This window comes from Triturus cristatus, chromosome 4_1, assembly GCF_964204655.1.
Source record: "Triturus cristatus chromosome 4_1, aTriCri1.1, whole genome shotgun sequence".
NCBI lineage: Eukaryota > Metazoa > Chordata > Amphibia > Caudata > Salamandridae > Triturus > Triturus cristatus.
This window is the reverse complement of record NC_140585.1, coordinates 115,634,764-115,645,988: the sequence shown is the minus strand read 5'-3', so window position 1 is coordinate 115,645,988 and position 11,225 is coordinate 115,634,764. Positions and strand designations below refer to the sequence as shown.

The following is an 11,225-nucleotide window of genomic DNA, read 5'->3' as shown; positions in this document are numbered from 1 at the left end:
AAGATAGATACGGTATTTGAGGAATATAATGCCTGGCAGATAGCGGGTCAACACCCCTGACCCTATATAGAGAAACCGCACACTGCCTCAGGGTGACGTTCATGCAATATTTTTATTGCAAGTGCGAACATAGAAGCACATTTATTTTCATATCCCCCATTGTTTGTACAAAACACAGCGGGCAAGTGGCGACTTCAGCAAAGTAAATAATAATATGGCCCACAGGAGCTGAGTGTGGTGGACCCCCTCGTATTTACGGACGTCATTGTGTCATCTCCTTACAATACCAAATGCTGCAGACCCTTTACCCAGTGCATATGGTACCGTCCTCCCCTTGGGGGATGCAGCAGGATGTTACTGATCCGCTGGCACACGACACATGTCACATCTTTCGCAACTCTGCTCTCCCTGAGATTTAAATATACCCCTGTGGGAAAAGCCCGGCCAATGTAACTACTTCCAGTTTTCCTGCCTCAGAACCGCACAACCCCACAGCCGCACTCGTTGATTCGGAAAAGCAATTGGTAAAGAGTTAAACTGAAGATCTAAAGAACTTTGCTTCGTCCCCGGTTTGGATGCTACAATTTTTTTAAATAAACTAAGTACCATTGGAATTATGCGGCAGGGGCGGACACATTTATGCGGCCATGGTGACTACATTATGCAGCAAGGAAAATCAAAGTATGCAGCATAACACAGAGCATTTTGTTATAATTTAACTACATTACTCTTTTTCATTTTCACAGATAGCACACGGTCTGGCAAAGATTTCCTCGTATTAGTACCAGTTTATCACCCAAGTACAGCGACCAGAAATGGAGAGGTACCTTTGGAAGGGCCTTCCACAGCGGATGAAATTGTGTCACTGCGTTTGCCGTAACTTTTGATCCATTTCAGGCAGAGTCAATTTAGTTTGGCTAATGTTGTATCCTTGCTATATTGTAGTTTATGTCACCCATCTCTCCACCAGTGGAACTCTGTAAGAATGATGTAATATGGAATGTTGGTGTCTGGAAACCACAGTTGGAGAAGGGCTGAGCAGCATGCTGGCTGCTCCTGGTGGGGCTAGTCTTGGACTGAACATCTTTACTTGTAACTACTTAATAAAAACTCCTGAAATACTACAACCTGCATGGAGATAATCACTACAATTTTATGGCGACGAGTTGACTCCTGAAATACTGCAACCTGCGTGGAGTTAATCACTACAGCAAACTCTGCGGATTAGGCAGCAGATGATGTGGCAGATGCGACAAAACCATAATTATGTGGCAAAAATATGTAGTTAGATAATTAAAGAGAGAGTTTTCTTATGCTATTAGTACTATTTTAAGCTCTTTGTTTGCTGTTCCTGTTTTGCACCTGGCTAGCTGTATAAAGCCTCCAGGCATGTTCTTGCTGGCTGGTCGGCAGCTTTTCATTAATATGTGGAATATATATATATAGAACACTAGCTGCTCTCCACAAAGTATATAAATATAATTTGGATATAGTCACGGACAGCAAAAACCCAGTGTAGAGCCCTGGAATGAGAAGTGGCGGGAAAGCTGTTATGTCCTGTTTGTAAAGGAGGCTGCGATCCGTCAATGAAAGATAGACTAAATTGGCAGCGGTGGGATTCGAACCCACGCCTCCGAAAAGACTGGAACCTTAATCCAGCGCCTTAGACCGCTCGGCCACGCTACCCTGATGATCCCCTTATCATACCTGTGTATCTGATGTAGACGGATGCACAGGCAGTGAGGCACACTGTTCGATTTATATATAACTCCCCTCTCTGAAGAGCTGCAGGAGTAGGGAGAACAAGAAAGATAACACGGGGGGCACTGGATGCCTTGTTTTGGGTGATGTTTAAAACCTCACAGGTTCTGAGGCAGAAAGAGTGACAGCGCGCGCACAGAAGAGGCGCGTGAAGCTGACAAACAGCAGACCATGAAGGGACAGGGTTATCGGAGTCTGGCCACAAATCAATATCATTGGCAAATCCAGTCCATCTCACTATTTCAAGAACACCGACCACATGTGGCAGTAAAGGACCATAGTGCACGTGCAACTCGCTGTGTATTTTTATATTACTTGATCCATTGATTGTTATTAATACTCATTAGAGGGGTGCAGAGCACCTGAGTGGGATCTGTTTACTATTCATTGCTTACACGAGTTGTGTGTTTTTGTTGGGGAGTACGTGCTAATATCTAAAGAGTGTTTTATGCAGCAAAGTGTATCATTATAAATCACGTTTTAAATGGCAAGCCTATTGTAAAGAAATTAAACAAGCATTTGCAATGCAATCGGTCTCGCCTTTGGGAACCTATATGTATTTAGCTATGCAGCACATTCGCCTGGGTGCTGAACATCTACTGTTCTTTGAAATGGAGGGAGAGCAAGCACCAAACTGCGTGACATGCCAGGTATGGGAACACATGGAGAGAAATATTGCCTTTCAGCGGGAAATGGTACAGTCCAAAGCTCTGTTTTTAATACAAAATCAGGGCCTTCGGTGGTAATATCACTGAAAATAAAAGATTTGAAACCAAAATTGTGTCTACAGGTGCTCGGGAAGGACAATTTCTATGGAATAGAATCTAGAGCATGGTAAAGTGATTCTGGTATTTTACTGACCTCTGCTGGTCGTTTTCTATCAAGACAAATAGAGGCAGTTGAACCGAACAAAAAAGTCCTTAAGCAGGAGCAGACAAGTCCTAGGGCTTATCTCCAGAGCCCACATAGTATATACACATATAAGTATATAATAAGTATATATTAAAGTATATACAAGAGGTCTCGAATGCTCGACCTAAACACACAAAGGGGAAAGAAGGAGAATGAGAAAGACTTAAGTACCGTCACAAAGGACGACAGCAGGAACAAGCAAAAGGAATAAATGAGCCAAGCGTGTCAGGTCCTGGATTAAAGAGGCCTGGGCTGGTTTCAATTCTAGAGAGCCCTGGTATTCGGCCTGCTGATATTTATTTAATAGGGCTTCCGAGCAGAGCTTTGGGCACCGGTACTCATTATTTGACAAATTAAGCACTGACGCATCTAAAAAATACTTTTCCTTCGACGAAGCACACAGCACTCATCCCACTGTGGTGCAGTGCTTTCCTATTCACATTCCACTCACAGGCTTCCACACCCCGCGTGTGGAAGTGCTTCGAGCTCGTGCTCTGACCAACTTGCTCCTTTAATGGACTGTATGGAAGTGAAGTTCCTTGTGTGCTGCAGGGCTCGGGGTTTACTGCTCCGGTGTCCCGGTGGGAGAAATACCGAGCAGCTGAAGCACAAGGTAGGAAACACGGAAGTTACCCAAGAGCATAGCTGCCAAGGTTTTAGATTGCTATGTGTGACATTTTCATAATTTCTGTGTAATTATGAGTGCCATTAGAACCACTATGAGTGACACTTTTCTTGCCAGCAAAATCAACCAATAAAAGATGAGGGAAACATAAATATCAGAAATTTGACCCATTTGAGCAACGAGAAACTCTAAGATCTTAAAACTGCTGCAAATTCATGAGGTGACTGAGTCATATTTACAACGAAATGATCAAAATATCATACATAGCAATCTGAAACCTCGGCAGATATTAAAGAGGGCGAGCATCACTTCACATGACATAGCATTGAAGACCATGCCCATACCTCTGTTCTTGACACTGAGTCTTGTTTACTTAAATATTTCATAAAAGTGATAGGAAGTCTGTGTTTTATTCTATTGCTATTTTATTGCTTCTCTTGTACAATGCTGATCATCTAATAAACTTGTGAATTTTGGTTGGCATAATGTATTGATTAATAAGAATAAAAAGGCAGAAGCAATGCCAATTAGACAAAAAGAAAAGAAAAGGAGCATGGTGAAACAAGGAGAATAAAACAAATCACTTTTACCAGGTGGTGGTCATGACAGCATGGTGCTGGGCAAGCCTCAGGAGAGGCTGGGAGATACACACAGCGGTCACAGCAGGCTGTATTATTTCAAAATGTAACACCAGTGAAGTGAGCAGTCCAGGAGTCTGGCGTACCACAGCTCACAATTCACTTACTTGAACTAGTCAATAAACTAAGAGAACTGCATGTACTCTGTAGCAAAGACAAACCTTTGAAGTCATTTTTAAAACATACTTACTGCATATTTGCTATGCCGTGGGTTTTAGAACAAGCTGCGCACGGTTCACCTTGCAGCAGAGCCTCTCTTCCTCCTGCAGAGTACATCTTCTTGCCCGCGCTGTGACCTGGGAAATGTCTGGGAGCCCCAAGAGATTGTCACATACAGGAGACTGGTCGGGCCAGGAGAGGTAGGGGACACGTTTGTACACAGCAAGGAATGTTCGAGTACTTAAATCTCAGATTTTTTTTTCCGGATGTTTATTTTCCAGTGTAAAACACACTTAAGCCGCTCTTTTTAACAAATGGATAAACCTTTCCTCTCGAAGCAACATCGTGATCGGAACAAGAGGACAATACTCCCTGGGGCACACAATTGAAAATGTCTGAAAGCAGTTCTTAAGTGTGTTGGATTGCTGAATTTTACTTAGCCCACATGTATGGAAATAGAGAATTTTCATATTCTGCAGTGTCCATTGAAATCATGGTTCTGAGATGGACAGTTTGATTGTCTTGAAAATAAATTGCTGCAAAGTCATTTTGTTTGGAGCTCTGCTGCCCTCTTGTGGGCTCTGTCGGCACTGACATTGGCACGGTGAATAAGGGAAAGCCGGGGAGCATACATTTTCTTTCGTCTAGTTACTGAACCGTGTGTATTGTTTCATCTACAGGGTAGGTTATATAATGTCGTGACCCTAAAGCACTGCGTGAAACAGATTAGAGTAATACCAACACGCATTGCCAATGCAATAGGACTCGCATTTACGCGAGATCTATTGCATTGCAAATAGCAATGCGTGCGGGTGACGAGGCACTAGGGGGGGTGCCGGTGAGAAGGCATTGGACTGCGGGAGAGGGGGCACAGGAAGAAAGTAGTCTGTGCTGTGAAGGGGCCAGTAGCCATGGAAAGACACAAATGACTGACATGGCTGTTATGGGGAGGGACTAACAAGCTTAAAACCAATCTGAAGGCAGCATTTAGTACCTAAGTCAATGAAGAAGATGGGCTGGAGAGTGGGCGGAGCTTCCACAAAGCTTCCACACTATAGTGTATACTGCATGCCTCACAAAGCGATATCAGTACATTCACGCTGCAACGCTAGGCGAGACCTAAGAAGAAGAAAGTAGTCTGTGCTGTAAAGGAGGCAGTAGCCCTGGAAGGACACAAATGACTGACATGGCTGTTATGGGGAGGGACTAACAAGCTTAAAACCAATCTGAAGGCAGCATTTAGTACCTAAGTCAATGAAGAAGATGGGCTGGAGGGCTTTAAGATCTCGTTTTTTATGCCCTATTTTACGTCACGTGAATTTTAACAGACACCAAGAAGGGTACGGTCCACACGCTGATGGAACCGTGACTCCTTGGGCATCGTGCCCCCCTCTTTGACCCCAAATGGCACAGAAACGAGTGTCGTGACAAAGCGACTGGTGCAGAGCAACGAAACTCAAGAGAAAACGAGGCCACCCTCCACACAGGTAAAAGAAAGAAAAGAAACAGACTGGATAATGGTTTGTTCAACAAAATGAATTACTTGTTTTATAAATAGAGTTAATAGAGTTCCAGACTACTCCCAGACTGATCTCTTGCCGCTTCAAGGCGCTGTAAACATGTCTGGCTGTTACCCAATGTAAGGGCCGTGAAATGGTGGGTGAAAGGCTGAGTTGGTTTCCCACGGATTTAAATGTGTGACCTGCAGCCCACGGTAGATGTTAGCGATGAGCTAGTTACTCACTGAGCTACCCAGCCGTTTCCAGTGCGCCTTTACATTGTACATATCCGAGCTCGTCCAGTGCCATTGTTAAACTAGGATGAATAAAAGGCTGAGCCAGTCCCACCCGACCTGGACTCTGAAACCACCACGTAAAGCTCCGATTTTTAAACTGAACAGTTTAAGACCCTTTCAGCTGCTTGTAAACTGTCAGGGAAAGTACAAGTTTGACAAATGCATATTTTGAGTTTTGCTGTGTCCTTCCCATGTAGCCCCTTCTCACGAGTCTTAAAACCAAGGCCTGTGGCAATTAGAAAGAAATTGAGAAAGCTGGGAGTAGGCCTACTAATAGAGCACATGTGTCACACCTTAGATATTGACCAAGCAGCTCAGGAGTACTCTGGCAAATCTATGGCTGAGCCTAGAAGGACGACTCAGTGAGCTAAACGTGTAGCCCCCAAAAGAGGCGCTTTGGTGGACGTGAGTTTGACTCTCAGCAAGACAGACTCAGTCATTCATCCTTCTTGCATCACTAAATCGAGTACCTTAAATTAGGTAATAATAACATCAGTTATGTATAGAGCTTAGAAACAGAAGAAGTGTGGTACTTAGCGCTATATAAAAACAAGTTACTGTTGTTTTCCCGAAGTACTTCAACAGTTTTCCTGCCTGTACAAATGTATGCGTATATAAGTGGGGCTCAAGTTGCTTCAGTTTTTCACTTTTTTCTTTGTTTATTCTCAATGAGTAATATCTTTTTTTGTCTTCCAAGCTCCTTCCCATCAAGAGTGAGCATTACACATCGATGTCATTCCCGTCGTATTGCTATGCTTACAATTCATGTGCCCTCTGTTGGGCAGGGATGAGTGAAATTGTGATTTTATTTTTTTTATATCACATACATTTCACAAAAGTTATGAAAATTTATTTGTAATACGTTTGCCCGAAATCTCACATGAAAATTGAATGGATGGCCGTAGCCCTCATGTAAAAGGCAGGCGAGACCATAACAGGAGACTGTTCGACTCTCAGTCGGGGTTTCAATGAGTGAGGAGCTATGTCTGCCCAAACCAGTCTCGCGCGATCAAAAGTTACCTGGGTAGCTGCATTATAACAGAAACATTTGCGAAATTTGCAAAAATCACATTATGTGAAATGCAGACATTTGTCAAGGCTGCCTGCGTCATATAATTGTTCACCTGCGTCTAATATTGAAGCTGCTTCCCCTGTTTTTACTTTTACCATGGGGAAACTCCTCTACTCCTCCCTGTCCCCTTCTTCCACCCGGACCCAGAATGCACTTCGAGCTTCATTCCACCTCCCCGCGAGCTGTTCAGTAAGCCTCTTTTCTGACCATTCTAAATCCGTCACCCCTTTTGATCTCTGCTGCCACCACTGTCCCCTTCCACCTGCTATCTATGTCACCTCCTCCACTCCACTGCTCTAAGGGCGCCTCCTTTCACTCTGCCCTCACTCCCAGCCGAACCTTGACTCTCCTCTGCTCCTGGGCAAATTTACCCAAGATAACTCAACGTCGTCTGCTGCCTCTGCCATTGCAAAGCAACTCAGAGTGGGGCACTGAGAGCAGAGCATAAGACTTCTACCACACCAGTGCTAAATTTGTGAATATGATAAGTGCCTGGGCTCTCATCAGGAGCCCACTGCAACTCGCAATACCCGCCAGAGCTGCCAATGACAGGACCAACACAACTACAATCATCACACTCCTGCAAAAGTGACAATTCAGCATTAGCCAATAGGTCTCGCCTTTGGGACCTTAAAAGTATTTAGTTATGCAGCACAATAGACTTGGTGCAACAACATCAACCGTTACATAGCTAAACACTCATAAGGTGCCCAAAGGCGAGATCAATTGGCTATGCCAATGCTTGTTTCGATGTGGGTTGAGGCCACAAGGAGGAGGGCTGTTTATGATGAGGTCATGATAGGGTGACAACAATTGTAAAGCCAACAAGCATATGCAATGCAATAGGTCTCGCATTCACACGATTTTGAGCTATTGGCTTTGTAAATGAGAATGCCTTCTATTTATGTTTTGGGTTTTAAAACATAAATACAAGGCATTGTTATTTCCAATACTAATATCTTAAAATCGTCTGGTTTTATAACTGCATTGAAGCCGGCGGACACCTGCACCTAGCGCTGGGACACCTCTAAAGAAGTATGTTTTGGGTTTAAAAACATAAATACAAGGCATTGTTATTTCCAAAACTAATAGCTTAAAATCGTCCGGTTTGATAACTGCATTGAGGCCGGTGGACACCTATACCTAGCGCTGGGACACCTCTAACGAGGTAGCTATGTGCTTTAGAAATCGCATAATAATTATTATTATAGATTATTTCTCAGCTCCTAGAGGTGTCATCCCACTCTGAGGTTCTGTAATTCTCGAGTCTGACTCCATTTTGTTCTGTGCCACCATTTTGTGTTGCCCTCACGTAGGCCTGTGAAGGTAGCCTGGCGAATAAAGTGGCCTGGCCTTCTTAGTTCATGTAGACATTAACTAGGTTTCTTTTTGACTCTGAAATGAACTGTAAGATAATGACCTCTGCACCTGAAACTGACCCCGCAAAGCCAATTTCCCTGATCGATCTTTGTCTGAGATTGCCAATCAATGTTCAGGACATCGTTAACTTTTAGTTTCCTTGCACATGCCTTATCTTGTTCAGCATCTGTTACCGTTCCTTTTTTCATTACATGGGTTATGGTTTCAATTATAGGTTTGTCGGGCTTGTGGAGATTGAATTTGGGACATTCCTAATAATTAACTTTTGGATTGGGATACTGTAAATTGATTTTTTGTTATGTGACACTTTGTTTGAAAATGTACCTTATTGGCTAGAATTTTGTGCAGTGGGTGTACATTTATTATGTGAATATTGGGTATAAAAGGAGAAACCTCGCCTTAATAAAATGGGCAGTCTCCTAAGAACATACCGAGTGTACTTCTGGGACAACTGTACGTAGCTGCAGCTAATAAACCTGATCTTCTACGCTCAACAGAGTGTCCTGTGTCTCTGTTCAACAAAGCAGGTGAACTCAGGAGATTAAGGCGTGCCCTGCGCCGCCAGGCCCATAAGGCCCTAGTTCTTCAATTGGTGCCCTCTGTGAGGCGGCTTCAGAGGTAGCAGTTTTTGCCTGAGGGTCGTGAGGAACCCCGCAAGAAAATTCTGGAGGAATCGGGAACCTCGTCAAGCGACCCCTGTATGTCGAAGTGGTCCGAAGGTCTTTTTCAGTGCGGTTTCTCCTTCCTGACGGCTGCTGATGACTGCTGCCCTGACTGCCGCCTTGCTTTGGCCCCCTTTTGGTGATGTATGGCAGTGGTTCCCAAACTTTTGACTTCTGGGGACCCCCACTTAATCATTACTGGAACCCGGGGACCCCAACTGAATCATTATTCGAATCTGGGGACCCCCCACGAGTCATTACTGGAAGTCAGGGACCCCGGCCTAAGCAATGTTCATGATTTGAACCACAAAACAATACACAAAAATACAAAAAAGCATTCATCAAACAAATAACACATTTTATTTAATTAGAAAACATATCATTAAAGTAGAAATCAAAATGTAATTTTAATAGAATTGTTGGAGATTTTCTAAATTCAATTGACGCCGCTCATCATCCATACTATATTCAGTTTGATGCACTTGCACTGCTCCCGCAAATCAATTTGAGGATACCAATTTAATTTTTAGCCTCCAGTTTCAAATTCCTTCACATTTACAGTATGTTTTAAAATGTTCAATTGTACATTTAGCCTCTTTATATATCTACACTTTATTGATCTGTTATTATTATTCGATTTTCAAAGTAGTCGCGGACCCCCTGAGGAGGCTTTGGGGACCCCCAGGGGTCCCCGGACCCCAGTTTGGGAACCACTGATGTATGGTATCGCGAGACGATAGACAGGCCTCTGTTGGCGTAAGAAGACACTTAGTTAAGTATTGGTGGGTAGCTCCTACTATTTTGTTTTGATTTGGGTCTTTGATTCAGCTATTGCAAAAGCCGAAGCCGAGGGGTGAGTACATTTGTGCTGTGTTATTTGATTTAACCCCTTGATGTTTGTGAACAGTCTAGTGAAATAACGATGCCTGGTCTGAGTAAGTTTAGAAAGTTTTGTTGTTTTGGTTGTGATAGGGATTCCCGGCTGGAGGACTCTTGTCTAATTCCTCCGGTTGGAACTCCCACTTATGAGCTTTATTCTAAACATGGTGTTGGCCCCATCGCCTTTAATGAGGCATGGATCCGATACACGAAGAACGATGGGGTTCTGCAGTGGCCACAGAATGGTAGCTTTGAGCCTGACATATTAGACAAATTGGAAGCAATTTTGTTTAAAAGAAAAGCCCGGCTGGCAATGTTTGACTCTTTCCGCCTTTGGCGCAAGGAAGCCAAACAGAAAGAAATAAGACAAGCAAAAAGAGATAGGAAGGGAAAGGGCATGACTGTTATACAGGCTGCCCAGCAGTTTAAAGATAATGAGAATGATTATACAATTGAGGTTTTAGATAGACAACATCGTATGGCAGGACATATAGCAGTCTGTTGGGCTGGTTTTTTTTTGCAGTCTTTTGGAACACTATTAAGAAGCGTTTCTTGTAAATATGACTTGCAACTAGTATTTAAAAATGGTTTGGTTTAAGTACAGTCTGTGGGCTGTCCTAAGTGTTGATCTGTGGGTTAAAATGTGTGTTTCTGTGGGTTAAATGTATGTGTCCTGAGTGTTTGACCCCCTTCTGTTTATGTCTGAAATGAGCTCAATGTGTGTTTGTGGTTTTTCTTGATGTTTTCAGTATGTTAAACAAAATGTCAGTTAATTAATATTAAGTAGAGATTAAATAAAAATCCAGAAATGAACCATGTGATATGCTAAATAGCTATATGTTGCTATATAATTTATAGAGTAAGCAATTATGCACATGTACAAACTGTTAAATGCTTAAAAAATAAAATTAAAATTCACATTCACTAGGAATACAATGGCCTCAAAAGCGAAATTGTGTGTTTTGTAGAAAAATACACTTATAGTATTTTTTTTACTTACATACATTGTATTAGATATTAACAGGCAAACACTTCAGCTGAAGTAAATTTTTGCTGAACTCAAACGCAACACGCATTGATATGTCTTAGCTTAAAAAACACTGCCACCGTGCTCATGTTACAACACTGAGAGACAAGCTTTTATTGTCGCTAAGCAAGCAGCTCTAATAGACAGGAATGTTTACTCAGCCAGGACTTCGCCCTCAGTTGAACACGGGTGAAACTTTGCATTTCAAAATGTTGTTTTAAAAAGGTTCCAAAACTAAGGTTCATTATTTTGTATTACAGGAAGACATTTCAATTAAGGGTTTCTTCTTCTTAAGCATTTTTATAAGAATATTCT

General features: G+C 42.7%; 1 non-coding gene across 1 annotated transcript; it reads right to left on the bottom strand.

Annotated features, from left to right (window-relative positions):
• Window positions 1-1,604: 1,604 nt before the first annotated feature.
• On the bottom strand, window positions 1,605-1,686 carry TRNAL-AAG (transfer RNA leucine (anticodon AAG)). The gene has a single exon. It is a non-coding gene; the product is annotated as a tRNA-Leu (tRNA).
• Window positions 1,687-11,225: the final 9,539 nt, after the last annotated feature.